The 15,075-nt window shown below is 45.6% G+C and overlaps 1 long non-coding RNA gene across 1 annotated transcript; it reads right to left on the reverse strand.

Moving 5' to 3' along the window:
- Nucleotides 1-7,629: 7,629 nt before the first annotated feature.
- On the reverse strand, nt 7,630-8,413 carry LOC147369561 (uncharacterized). The gene is made up of 2 exons (XR_015167586.1): nt 7,991-8,413; nt 7,630-7,747 (listed from the first exon to the last, which is right to left on the reverse strand). It is a non-coding gene; the product is annotated as an uncharacterized LOC147369561 (long non-coding RNA).
- Nucleotides 8,414-15,075: the final 6,662 nt, after the last annotated feature.

Raw genomic sequence — 15,075 nt, forward strand, 5'->3', positions numbered from 1 at the left:
GTTGGAGGATTCACATTTCCTGATTTCAAAATTTACCATAAAGCTACAATAATTAAAATAGTGTGGTACTGGCATAAGGATAGACATATAGATCAGTGGAATAGAATTGGGTTCAGAAATAGACTCATATATCTACGGTTAATTGAGTTTTGACAAGAATGCCAAGAATATTTTATGGAGAAAGAATAGTTTCTTCAACACTTGGTGCAGAAAAAACCAGAGATCCTTATGCAAAAAGAAAGAGGAGAAGAGGAAAGAGAAGAAGAGAAGCTGGACCCCTACTTTACACTATACATAAAGATTAACTCAGTGTGGATCAAAGGCCTGAATATAAGAGCTAAAGCTATTACACTGTGAGAAGAATGCATAACAGCAAATCTTCATGACCTGGGTTTGGCAACGGTCTTAAATGTGACACCAAAAACACAAGTAACAAAAGAAAAAATGGACATATTGGACATCATTGAATTTAAAACTTTTGTGCATTGAAAGACACCATTAAGAAAGTGGAAAGACATTTTGCAAGTTATATTTCCAATAAGGTTCTATATGGAACTCTTACAACTCAGCAACAAAAAGACAAATAACCCAGTTTAAAAATGAGCAAAGGCCTTGAATAGACATTTTTCCAAAGGAGATTGTACAAGTAGCCAATAAGTACATGAAAAGATGCTCAACATCATTAGTCAGGGAAACGGAAATCAAAACCACAATGAGATACCACTTTACATCCCCTAGAATGGCTGTACTAAAACCAACAGAGCAAGCAAACAAACGAACTCACCAAAACAAAAAACAACTGTTGGCAAGGATGTGATGACCTTGGAGCCCCTGTACTTTTCTGGTGAGCATGTGGAATTGTGCAGCCACTGTGGAAAACAGTTTGGTGGTTTCCTAAAAAGCTAAACATAGAATTAGCATGTGACCCAACAATTCCACTTCTAGGTATATACCCAAGAAAATTGAAAACAGATACTCAAATACTTGTGCATGTATGTTCACAGCGACAATATTCACAATAGCCAAAATGTGGAAATAATCCAAATACCCATCGATGGATGAATGGACAAACAAAATATAGTATATTCATCTAATGGGATATTATTCATCAGTAAGAGGAAATGAAGTGCCGGCATATGCCACAACATGGAGGAACCTCAGGAATATTACAAGTTGAAGAAAACATGCACAAAGTGTTATATGTGGTATGTGTGTAATTTCATTCAGATAAAATATCCAAGATAGGTAAATCCATGGAAAGCAGGTTAGTGGTTCCAAGAGATGGGGGGAGGGGAACATGAGGAATGACTGCTTGATGGGTGATGAAAATGTTTTGGAGCTAAACAGAAGTTATGATTGCACCACGTTGTGAATATGCTAAATGCCACTGCAATGTATACTTTTAAAGCTATTGTTTGTTATGTAAATTTTGCTCCGATGAAGAAAAAAGCAGATTCCTGGCCCCACCTTCAGAGTCTTTGACTCAGTAGATCTGGTATGAAGCCCAGGAATCTGAATTTTCTGCAAAGACCTTAGATGCCTGATGCAGGTACAGGTACATATTTTTGAGAAACCGTCTTAAGTCTCCTGTTGACTATACTTTCCCACAGGACCTAAGCTTTTCCTTTTGTTCATTGCTTCATTGTTCAGTGGCTAAGTCATGTCAGACTCTTTCTGACCCTACAAACTGCGGCATGCCAGGCTTCCCTGTCCTTCATTATTCCCCAGAGTTTTCTCAAACTCATGTCCATTGAGTCAGTGATGCTATCTAGCCATCTCATTCTCTGCTGCCCCCTTCTCCCCTTGCCCTTGATCTTTCCCAGCATCAGGGTCTTTGCCAATGAGTCAGCTCTTCGCTTCAGGTGGCCAAAGAATTGGAGCTTCAGCTTCAGCATCAGTCCTTCCAATGAATATTTAGGGTTGATTTTCTTTAGGATTGACTGGTTTGATCTCCTTGCTGTTTAAGGGACTCTGAAGAGTCTTATCCAGCACCACAATTAGAAAATATCAATTCTTCGGCACTCAACCTTATTTATGGTCCAGCTCTCACATTATACATGACTACTGGAAAAACCATAGCTTTGACTATACAGACCTTTGTTGGCAAAGTGATGTCTCTGCTTTTTAATAACACTGTCCAGGTTTGTCATAGCTTTTCTTCCAAGGAACAAGCATCTTTTAATTTCGTGACTGCAGTCACTGTCCACAGTGATTTTGGAGCCCAAGAAAATAAAACCTGTCACTGTTTCCACTTTTTCCAAATCTATTTGCCATGAAATGATGAAAGTGAAAGAAGAAAGTGAAAAAGTTGGCTTAAAGCTCAACATTCAGAAAACTAAGATCATGGCATCCAGTCCCATCACTTCATGGTAGTGCATCCAATGTTTCAACTCCCATCTCTCCATGAGTTTCACTGCGTGATGAAGTGTATCCTCCCTGGTGTGGAAACCAGCACACTCTGGTTGGGAAAGGCCTTCCCCAGGACCCAGATTAGGGTCCCCATGGGAAGGCACACAGCTAGGGAGCTCCTGGCCAAGCCTGGGGACAGCAATTTTGGTTCTGGGGCCCTCAAACATGGCATCTAGAGGTACACACCTCTGTTGGCATCTCTTGGCTGGAAGACTTGGCCAGGTTTTCCCAGCCTCGTGAGCCTAGTGCCTTTTGGCTGGGTGGCTGCCTCCACGGTACTTTCAAGCATACTGTCAGCAGAGTGGCTTTCCTTGCTGTCACTCAGCTGGGCCTGAGCCATCCTGCTGTCTCCTGTGCAGACTTCTGAGGCCCCACCACACTGCAGGAAGCATGATGGAGCCCAGAAGGTGTAGGTGAGACATGCCAGAAGATGGCCAGAGCCTCACGCCTGGACCTCTCTGATGAGGCCTGCAAAATGCAGTTTTCTCTTCACTGCTCTTACCCCTCCCATCCAGGCTCCCTAGGGTTACCCTTCCCTCTGTGTCTTCTCTGAGGGGGCGAGTGAAGTTTCCCAGCTCTGCACTAAGCTTATGACTGTCAATTAACCCTAAATCACCAAGCACCACCCCCCACAGACTTATATTTACATACCAGATATCACAAAAATAGGAAGACAGTGTGTCTCAAAGGAAAAACCAGAGCGTTTAAAATTTTTATTACTGGCTAATTACGTGGCATTTCTCCAAGGCCCCCGATATTTCCCTCAACATGAAAAAAGTCACTTCCTTTAAGCACATACTATACACTAGGAAACAGCTTAATACTTCCGTGCATTACCCCGTTCAATCCTCACAGGACCCTACCAGGTATATCATGCTTTAGAAGCTTAATTGTAGAATATAACATACACAGAAGATGTCTAAAACATATATATGAACTCTTTGACACATACTTGTCCCCTATAATATATTAATGTAATAACAATAACATTGGTAGATCATGTATCATTATCACATGTATCTGTGGTAAACATTCCCTTATTTTTCTTTATAGTTTTATTACCCATGTATGCTGCAGTCCATGGGGTCGCGAAGAGTCGGACATGACTGAGCGACTTCACTTTCACTTTTCACTGTTCACTTTCATGCACTGGAGAAGGAAATGGCAACCCACTCCAGTGTTCTTGCCTGGAGAATCCCAGGGACGGGGGAGCCTGGTGGGCTGCCATCTATGGGGTCGCACAGAGTCTGAAGAGCAACTTAGCAGCAGCATGCATTCCTAGGGCTTCCCAGGTGGTGCTAGTAGTAAAGAACCTGCCTGCCAATGCAGGAGACATAAGAGTGGTGGCTTGGGAAGATCCCCTGGAGAAGGGCAGGGCAATTCTTGCCTAGAGAAGCCCATGGGCAGAGGAGCCTGGCAGGCTATATATATATAGTCCACTGGGTCGCAAAGAGTTGAACACTTCTGAAGCAACTTACATGCATTACTAAATTGTATAGTTTTCTTTTGTTTCTTTTAAAACTATACATGAATGGAATAATACAATATATATCCTCTAAAGGTTTTTCCTTATCATGAATTTATGTAGAATTCATTTATGTTGTTTCACATATCTGAAGGTAACTAGTATTCACTGGTATATATTCCACTATATGAAATACCACAATTTATATTTCCATTCATTATAGATGGGCATTGGGGTTGTTTCTCCTTTTCAGACCACACAAACATTCTTGTACATGAGTTCTGGTGTACATGGGTCCATAATTCTCTAGAGCACATATATAATTAGTAATGGAATTGCTGCATCATAGAATATGAGTACCTTCAGCTGTGATGAACAATCCCAAAGATTGTTTTTCAAAGTGGTTGTGTTTTGTGTTGTGTTTATCCCTCTCATTTTACTGATGAGGACATGGATACTCATCAGTAGCTCAGGATCACTGGTTCCAAGTGGAGGGGAGCTAGGATTTATACCACGTCGATCTGACTTTGAAGGTTAGGCTCTTAACCAGCTCACTACCTACCCTCTGCTCTAATTAAGGTATACTCAACTGCTGTAACTAGAAAACCAGTAATAACTCAGTAGTTTAAAATATAAATCTCTCATATAATGGTCTGAAGGGAATGTTTCAGATCAGTAGGCAGTTCTATTCTACAAGCCATTAAGAAATCAAGGTTACTCTAGGACTTTGTCATGAAATACGTGGTTGAGGCCGGATTGCTGCCATGTTCGAGATCCAGCTGGCGAGAGAGTGGAATCATGTGTAAGTCCTACTGGTCCAGTGCCTAAGACTCCACACTCCCAGTGCAGGGGGCCCAGATTCGATCCCTAATCAGAGCTAGATTCCCCACAGCTAAGCATTTGCATGCTGCAGCTAAAGATCCCGTACGTTACAACAAAGATTAAAGATTCCATGTGCTTCAACTAAGACCCAGCACAGCCAAATGAATAAATTAAGAAAGATTTTATGTACATGTAAGGTTTTATAAATTTGGCCTGAAAGTGCTCTATATCACTTCTTAGTCTCCTGGCTATACCTAGCTGTGATGGATGGTGGAAAATATAGACTGACCAGACAGACATATCCCAGCTCAAATCTGTTACCACGGACAGGGGGGAAGATGGATTTTGGTGGATAATTAGCCTCCTCACCACAATGTTTTGCCTCCCCTCCCCCCATTATTTCTAGAGTTGTTTCTTCCTTGCTTACCTTACTAATAATGTTCCTCTTCTTTTCTGTCTCATGGCAATCTCAAGGATAAATTATGTAACCAAGTAGTAGGTTTCAGTTCAAGAAGAAGGTAATGGGGGCGGGGGTAGGGGGCTTGCCTGATAGCTCAGTTGGTAAAGAATCCTCTTGCAATGCAGGAGACCCCGGTTTGATTCCTGGATCGGGAAGATCTGCTGGAGAAGGGATAGGCTACCCATTCCAGTATTCTTGGGCTTCCCTGGTGGCTCAGCTGGTAAAGAATCCACCTGCAATGCGGGAGACCTGGGTTTGACCCCTGGGTTGGGAAGATACCCTGGAGAAGGGAACGGCTACCCACTCCAGTATCCTGGCCTGGAGAATTCCGTGAACTATACAGTCCATGGGGTCGCCAAGAGTCAGACTCAACTGAGTGACTTTCGCTTTCAGGTAGTTGCTGAGCAAAGTGAACAGAAGTGCCCTCCTATACCATCGCATTCTCTTTAATAATCTTATTTTGAGTTACTTCCTGTAACGCACTGAGCACATACAGAGACATCAAGCATGTCTGTTTATCATATAAGGGAGTTTCAGAAAACAGCTCGTGTGGATGAAGAGTTAAGGACATGTGCACCTACAGAGTGAGCTTAGAACCAATCAATCACAGAGTCCCAGATATGTAGCCATGTCCTGCCCTGCAGGGAGAGCCCCACAGAGCACATGCAGAGAAACTTGGACTGGATGGAATATACATAGGGAGGGAATGTCCTTCACAGTTCAGTTCAGTTCAGTCACTCAGTCGTGTCCAACTCTTTGCGACCCCATGAATCCCAGCACGCCAGGCCTCCCTGTCCATCACCAACTCCCAGAGTTCACTCAGACTCATGTCCATCGAGTCAATGATGCCATCCAGCCATCTCATCCTCTGTCGTCCCCTTCTCCTCCTGCCCCTAATCCCTCCCAGCATCAGAGTCTTTTCCAATGAGTCAACTCTTCGTATGAGGTGGCCAAAGTACTGGAGTTTCAGCTTTAGCATCATTCCTTCCAAAGAAATCCCAGGGCTGATCTTCAGAATGGACTGGTTGGATCTCCTTGCAGTCCAAGGGACTCTCAAGAGTCTTCTCCAACACCACAGTTCAAAAGCATCAATCCTTTGGCACTCAGCTTTCTTCACTGTCCAACTCTCACGTGCTAAGGAAAAATCTCACACTGAATAATCCCTCCCTCTGAGCAACAAGGGGTCTTAAGGCGCTTGGTCTGTGGAAATCGTGGTTTGTTACATTCAAAGGGTCTGTGAGTCTCCTGATACCTAGAAAGTGAGTGAAGTCGCTCAGTCGTGTCCGACTCTTTGCGACCCCATGGACTGTAGCCTACCAGGCTCCTCTGTCCGTGGGATTTTCCAGGCAATAGTACTGGGTGGATTGTCATTTCCTTCTCCAGAGGATCCCAACCCAGGGATCGAACCTGGGTCTCCCGCATTGTAGACAGATGCTTTACCGTCTGAGCCACCTAGAGGCGCCCTCAAATAGAAGGGGCTATAAGGAGGTGAGTTTTCTGTATCTGTGGGGAAAGTCTGAATGGATTAGGTAGAAGACAGGATGAGATGACCTGTGGGTGCTGCCCAAATCAGGGCCTGTGTTCTAAGGTTAGATGGATATTGTTCTAAGATGTCAGACATCCTAAACCATAACTACTAATCTTTTCTTCTGCCTCATGGAAAAGAGGGTGCCCCCTTTCTGCTGCAAATGGCCTATCCTGAGAAAGCTGGAGGAACAGTGGGGCAAGAGTTGGGAGTGAGTAGGGTGAGGATCAGAAAGACATAGGAATGTGTCCTGGCTCCAAGCTAGTCAGGCAAATCTCTTAACTACCCTCAGCATCAATGTCTCATCTGTAAACTGTAACTGTATCTGAGGAAGAAACAATAATCATCCCCATTTTACAGGCTCAGAGTAGTTTTACAGGCTCATTTTAGAGGCTCAGAGTAGTTAAGGTGCTCAAGAATTCACTATGCAAAGTGAAGTCAGGATTCAGACTCAGGCAGTCTGACTCTAGAAGTGAAGCTCTAAGAAATCACTACTGGGGTGGTGTGTGCAGGGGCGGAGGTGGGGTGTAGAAAGAGATACTCTTTAATTTGTTTAATAAGACATCCACTGTTAGATGGAGGGTAAGTGTCTTGGCGTGAAGGGAGGGCAGTACTGTGGGTGGGCAGGAGGGAGAAGGAACAGACTGGAGTCTCTCCTGCCGTTTCTTTGTCGGGTTTGCAGGCACCAAGCAGGGCAACAGCCATGTTGACGGGGACCTAGGGCGCCTGCCCCGCCCCCTCAGAAGAGGACCTGCCGCTGCCTTCTCCACGGGGTGCCACTCACTCCCCTCCTCCTGGCAACCAAGGTTTGGAGGAGGGGGGAGGGGTACAGCGGTGGGCACAGTTTATGCTCCTCCAGAGCTTCCGAGCAAGATTTCCCCAAAAAGCCGTATTAAATAAATAAAAGGAAATTCAGCAGATGGAAACATAAATCAATGAAAACTCCCATATAAGTGCAAAGATTTATGTCAAAAAACAAAACATCAACATCTGGGAGCTGCCGCGTCTCCTCTTGGCTGCTCATTTGGAATGGATTCTCGCTGTCGCTTTCCGCCCCTTTCTAGCTCTGGAAGAGGACAGAGAGAAAAAATAAAACCCATTTTTAAAAGTCATTTTTTAATCAGAAATGAACGCTGTTTTCTCCCTCAAGGCTGGAGGGAACGTGATCCGGACTACGGGGGGCATCGCCGGGAGAGAGGGCCCTCGGCAGGACGCCGAGGGGCGCCCCTCCTTCCCCACACCCCCGCGGCTCTCTGGGGTCCGATACCTCCAGATTTCACAGCCGCCGCGGCAACGCTAGCATACATACCAGTGCCCACCGCACTGCGGCCGCGCTCCACGACTCCAGGCGCCCGCGCCCCGACCCCTCACGTGGGTGGAGGAGGCCTGCGCAGAGGCGGCTGGGTGCCCGCCCCTACCCGCAGTCCGGCCCGCCGCCAGGGAGCTCATCTCATCCGGGCGAGCCTCTGCGTGAGTTCCTCCAGTTCCCGGGAGAAGGACTGGGAACATGCTGAGAGTAAAATGCAGGCTTTGAGGATGAAGCGCACGGACTGAAGGCGACGTTTAGCCCATACGTTGAGCCACACAGGGATTAAGAGGGCAAGCATTGGCATCCTGATGGTTCAAATCCCATATCGGTCACTGCCAACTGGTTGACCTTGAACAAGTTAACCTCTGAGCCAGGGTTTCGTCATCTGCAAAATGGGAATAATATCACCACCCTCCTGGGGGACTGTGAAAAGTAAATGAGAAAACACACATAAAGTGCTCTATTCAGTACAAACACACATAAAATTGAATAAATGTTATCTATTATCATCACGATAAAGGCTTAGATTCTCACCATAACCTACAAGGCTCTGCATAATCCATGCTCCCAGCTTTCTGGCCTTGGAGAAGCCACTGACCACTCCATCCTAGGCACCAGTCACTAAGTTCTGCACAGCAGCCTAGCTCCCTTGCACTTCGGGACCTTTGCACATGCTGTTTCCTGTGCTTGGAAGGCTATTTTCCACCTTCCACTTCAACCCAGGCTGCCCATTCTTAGGGCTTCAGTTTACTTGTTACATCATCCAGGAAACTTCCTGATTCTCCATTACCACCCTCAAATGTAGTCTCTGCTCTTATACTACAGCCCAGGCTTCTTACTAGCAATGCTCCAGTTGTAATATATCATCATTTCGGTTATATCTTTAATGTCTGTCACTCCCTGGACAGTTCATACCATGAGGCCTGGAGCTCAACCTGTTCCATTCATTGTGGAATCCCCAGCCCCCAGGACAGTGACTGACACCACTCTATTTGTGGTGAAATGATGGGACTCTGAGACCAGAGAAGCTTGAATCTTCTATATTATTTTACCACTTCCTTTCAACAATAAATGTATTTATTAAGCAGGGCACCAAGGGCACAGATTCATACAATTCTGTTGCTGACCTACTAGAGCTCATAGTCTGATAGCAGAGACAGACATGTAAATAGAGGACAACACAGATAGGGTAGAGACAACAGAGTGTGTGGGGGTGATGGGGAAGACTGTGTCTATAAGGATAGGACCCTTGGTTCCAGGTGGTCTAAGTTGACTAAGCTTCATGCTTGACCTGCATTATCTTACTAAAACTCACAACTATTAGATAGGCTTATTATCATCCCTGTCTTCACCAATGGCTCAGCAGCTAAGAATCCTCTTGCAATGCAGGAGATGCAGGTTCAACCCCCGGGGTCCGGAAGTGGAGGAGGAAGTAGCAACCCACTCCAATATTCTTGAGTCAAAACTCTCATGGACAGAGGAGTCTGGTGGGCTACAGTCCAAAGGGTTGCAAAGAGTTGGACATGTTTGAGCGAGTGAGCAGTTATCATCCCTATTGTACAGATGAAGCATAGAGGTTAAACAGCTTGCCTGGGATCCCAAAGATAGCCATGGCAGAAGTGGCATTCAAAGAGGGGTGCATTCTGCTTCAGGCCCAGAGCTCTTAACTACTTGGCCTTCTGCCTCAGAGCAAAGGGCTCTCAGTGAGGTTACTCTTCCTGCCCACGACCCCAGTTCTGGTTCCGGACCAAGTGACAGTGGGGCACTGCCCCTCACGGCATTCCTGCTGGTATTAATCCCGCCACCCAAGCAGCAGAGAGGGAGGTGGGAGCACCAGGCTGAGGGGCACGTGAAAGCCGTACACCCTGTTCCGCACAAGAGCTTAATGAGGAGTGTTCGCAGGGCAGCAAAGGGGACGTGCAACAGCTCAGCTAAAAACAGGAGCGCCTCTGGCTTCTGTGCTGCCAAACGCCAGCTCTGGAGGGAGGCCCCAGCCTAAGCCGGCTCAGCGCCCTGAGGGTGTTGTTCTCACCTTTCACACCCACCCCGAAGCTCCACTGATCCTGCTACTTCTCCTCTCACCACCCCCAGGGCTTTTTTTTTAAAGGTTGGATTCACATCCTTCATTTACTTTCTTAAAGGCAGCCCTGCCTGTTCTCCCAGATTCCAAGAATCAGCCAGCTTTTGGAGGGTTACAGGGGAACTGTTCTTCAGTCTTATCTGCTTGAGCCTGGTTGAGGCTAGGTCAGAATTCCTTCAAGGATCTGATGAGACCACTCCTCTTTTTCACCTTGCCCCTCCTCCAGCTCTCAGAAAGCTGCATCTTTCAGCCAATGGCTCCTGCAAATTCTAACAGGAGGACCTGAGGTCACAGCAGGATATCCAATGGAAGAGACTAGCTGGTGATGTTGGGAAAGAGAACAAGGATAAGGCTGATAATAGCTGACATTTATCAATTCCTTTCTGTGTGCAGGGGTAAGCACTTCATGTGTGCTTGCCCAGTGAATCTTCACATCAGCGCTGTTAGGAAGGGACCCGTATTATCCCATTTCACAGACAAGGAATTAAGGCTCAAAAATTCAAGTAACATTGCCAAGTTCACTCAACTATAAAGTGGAGTTGGGGGTTACTTCCCTGGTGGTCCAGTGGTTAGGACTCTGTGCCCCCACTGCAGGAGGCATGGGTTCAATCCTTGGTCCAGGAACTAAGATCCCATATGCCTTGGGGCAACTAAGACCAGATGCAGCCAAAAATAAATAAATAAAAACAAACAATACAAACAACAACAACACAGAAAGTGGTAGGGGATTCAAACCCAGGCCATTAGGACTCAGGAATTCACGCTCTTAACCACTCTACTCCTGTTTAGGAGTCAGCAGCCCAGAAGGATAGTCAAACAAAGAGCAATGGACAGAGAACTGAAATGTGGTCAGTGCTGTTACTCAGTGTCAGGAGGAAGAAGCAATGGCAGAAACAGTAATCAGGAGGTAAACAAACACAGGAGATCCAGTACAAGGGAAGCTGGAGAGGAGACAGATTCAAGGACCTGACACAAAAGATGGCAATTTTTACAGGACTTGTGACTAGCTGGGTGTGGGTGTGCCTGACACTCCGGGGTGCAGATCATCCCAAAAGTCTCCTTCTGGAGAAATCTAGAGAGAGAGAACTCAGTTCATTAACTCCAAGTCTACTGTCCTGGGCTTTCCTGGGCTCCAGCTGCATCCTGTCTTTGGGGCTCCATTAAGCTGTCCCCCACTCCTCCATATTCTGATTAGACTTTTCTAAAAAGCTAGCTTCAACGAGTTTCTAATATTTGCAGTAAGGCTCAAAAGTAATGTGAGAGTGGGCAGAGAAAGGAGCTGAATGAACCTTGAGTTCAAGGTTTATTCCTGAATGGTTGGGGGAAATGATACAGTTGACAGAAATAAGAGAGAGAGATGATGAAGCAGTTTGGTATGTGAGAGTTAAGGAGTGGATGGTGAACTGAGTCAAATGCTCTGGGTCAAGGAGGCTGACTGAGCAAAGGCCCACAGGTGGTTAATGAGGTGGTCTTTGATGACCCTGGTGACAGCTGTGTCAGAAGAACAGCAATGGAAGCTGGGAGGCAGCTGAAAAGTGAAGGGGTCAGGAAGGAATGGGAGGCAATGTGTGTGCTAATTAAGAAATCTGACAGTGGAGAGAATGAAATAGGAGCTGAAAAACACAGGAGGATCAAATAAAGGATGTTCTCCAAGATGGGAAAGGCCTGTGTATATTTCATAGAAAGAAAAAATAGATGAATGCTTGTCATGAGGGTCAGGATAATTATAGAGACAAGGTTCTAGAAGAGATAGGAAGGGAATGGAACTAGGAATAAACAGAGTTTGGCCTTAAGACAAAGAAAAGAGACAGACCTCTTCAAATGAGTCTGTGTTCTTGTCATTTCCTTCGACTCACGTTCATGCCTTACATTTATCTGGACAGTGTGCAGCTAAACATCCATATCTGTGCTCCCAGCAGCTCTTCAAGTTAGAGCCTTCTTCATATCACCGTTTGTTGACCATGTGCCAGTCAATGATGTGTTACCTCGTGAGAAGGGTACAATTATCATTCCCATCTTACAGATGAGGAAACCAAGATAAAAGATTACAATTCACTTGACCAAGGTCACTTGGCTGATAAGTAGGAGAGATGGATTTGAGGCCAGTCAGTCCCATTCCAGTGTTCTTCTGTGCTCTTCCTGAAATTTTAAGTTGAAAATGGTTGCCTCTAGGTTGTAGGGTGAGAGGGTAGAGAGCTGTGTGTGGCATGGGTCTGCAGGGTTTTGTTATAAGCTATATAAACACCGTTTTTTTACTGGAGTAGGCTCTTCTTTAATAGACCATTTCTTAAGTGAGGGGTAGAATCCACTGAGCCTGGCACAGTCCCTGCTCTCAGCAGACGAACTCTTCCTTAACATAGTTCACACTTAGTTAGGTATGAACTGGTTGATGACCTGGCCAACCTCATGTCCAGATCCTACTGGGAATAGCAGGCTTTCTGTGACTTTTTGTTTGTTTGTTTTTCTAATACAAAATGAAAACAAAAAAACTTACACAAAGGAATGTCTCTTTAGTCCAATGGTTAAGACTCTTATGTTCCCAATGCCAGGGGCACAGATTTGATCCCTGGTTGGGGAGCTAGGATCCCACATGCCACAAGGCATGGCCAAAAAAAACCCAACTTGCACAACACAAAGGAGTTTGCGTTTTTTTAATATTACAAATTCCTACTAACAAAAAGCGAAAAGAACTGGTATTCGGGCTGAGGTGATGACTCAGCCTTCTCAGTGATGAGGGTGAGGTCATTGGCTAGAAGGGACAGGATGACAGTGAGGGCTTGACTTTCTTCAAACCGTCCCCCACACAGCAGCCAACAGCCTTTTAATATCCTACAAGCAGGCCTGATCATGCTTATCCTTCCTTTGATGCTTTCCAGACAGAGTCGAGACATGGGGTAGGGGTGGGGACGATATAAAACTTTGTGATCTGGTCTCACTTACCTCTCCAGAGTATAGGGCTATTGCTATCCCATACCATCCCTGCCCTAGCTATAGCCTATAGATCTTAAATTTTGCTCTCTTTGCCTCCCTGGGCCTTTACATCGGTTGTTTACCCTTCCTGAATTGTGTTTTCCCATCCCTTCTTCATCTGATTAGTTTCCATGCCTCATCATTCAGGTTCATCAGTTTAGAGGTTGGAGAAGGCAATGGCACCCCACTCCAGTATTCTTGCCTGGAAAATATCATGGACGGAGGAGCCTGGTAGGCTGCAGTCCATGGGGTCGCGAACAGTCGGACACGACTGAGTGACTTCACTTTCACTGTTCACTTTCATGCACTGGAGAAGGAAATGGCAACCCACTCCAGTATTCTTGCCTGGAGAATCCCAGGGACGGGGGTGCCTGGTGGGCTGCCATCTATGGGGTCACACAGAGTCAGACACGACTGAAGTGACTTAGCAGCAGGAGTTTAGAGGTCACTGCCTCCAGGAAGTTTTCCTGACTTCCATACCTAGGTTATGAGCCTCCCCTGGGTGTTCCCATAGCACTCTGTACTTCCCCTACATTCCCTAGTATTCATGCCCTTTTGTCTTCCCCTCAAACACTGATGCTCGGGTGACCCTGTGAATTGTTTTAACCAACTGAGTGAAGAAGTGACCCTGGGCAGGTTCCAGGCCTAAGCCTGAAGAAGCCTGGCAGTTCCCACTTCTGTACATTTAGAAGCTCTGAGCCACTATTTATGAAGTTCAGCTACCCAGCTGGAGAGGCCCTGGGACTACATGAAGAAAGAGGCCTAGTTGAGTCTTCATATGACTCCAGCCCCAGCTGCCATCTGACTGCCACCTCACGACAGACCCCAAGTGAGACTAGCAAAATTGCCCAGCTGAGCCCAGTCAATTCACAGAACTGCAAGAGATGATAACATGATTGTTTTAAGCCACTAAATTTTGGAGAGTTTGCTGTGCTGCAATATATAACTAAAGGACAATTTGGGATTTTAATTGTCTATGAATTTGCTTACCCTGCCAGACTACTGTCTCCATGAAGGCAGGGGTCACATCCAGTTTTTAAAAATTGTTATACACTCAGGACATTCCCCAACACAGAATAAGCTCTCATATACTTGATGAATGCAAATTAAGAACGTCTACAGAATGAAGGCAACAACAAATGTCTAGAACATTCACTGTGTTGACTATACATTGATATCAACAAAAGGTGATTAACTGGACATTTGGGCAGTAAGTTCCCAATGTAAGTGAGATAGCTTACCTTTGTAGAAGGATTTGCAGAGCTGCAAGGCAACACAGAGCAACCTTGGGAGCAGAAGAGAAAGGCTAATGGCTTGGGCCTAGAAGTTCAGGCCAAGGTAAAGGCAAGGGAACAAAGGTGTCATCTCCAATAGTACTCCCCTGGGCAGTGCTAAACAGGTGATCTGGCCTATCAGTGAGGATGACAGCTGCCCTCGCCAAGTACCCCTCACTCAAATGGTCTGTTAGTGTTCACGGGCTTCTAGAGACAAGGGACACCGAAATACCATTCTACAAATAGGACTAGACATCATCTTCAAAATTTTTCAACTCATTTTAAACACGGAGGGCCTTCAGTGTATGTGGAATAAATACATTTCTGCTTAAATCAATAAATCCCATGACTGAGGTCTGGTGGTCTTATCTGAAGTAATCATCAGCACAAAGTGTCTAGTCAACTCAATGGGTATCTTTCGAACACCTTCTGTAGATTGACAGTTTGTGTCAAGCCTTATGTGGAACGCAAAATGGGAAAATGCCATCCCTGCCCTGAGGGAGAGAACAGGGGAGACTAGACTTACACAAATGAGATAATTAAATAACAGGACAACATATAATTACTGCTAAATTGTGTGGTAAGAAACTAAGTGCTACAGGAATTGGGAAAAGTGGAGAACAGCAAGGGCTCGAACAGTTGAGGAGTTGTCACTAAAGAACTGGAGGTGGCTGAGCCTTGAGGAATGAAACCAACTCCCCCTCCCCATCTCTCACTGAAAGGAAGGAGGCAGAAGTTCTTAGGAGGAAGAAGAGACCTGA

The sequence above is a fragment of the Bos grunniens genome, chromosome 7 (assembly GCF_055505025.1).
Source record: "Bos grunniens cultivar Pamir isolate PY7600 chromosome 7, Bosgru_T2T1.0, whole genome shotgun sequence".
Lineage (NCBI taxonomy): Eukaryota > Metazoa > Chordata > Mammalia > Artiodactyla > Bovidae > Bos > Bos grunniens.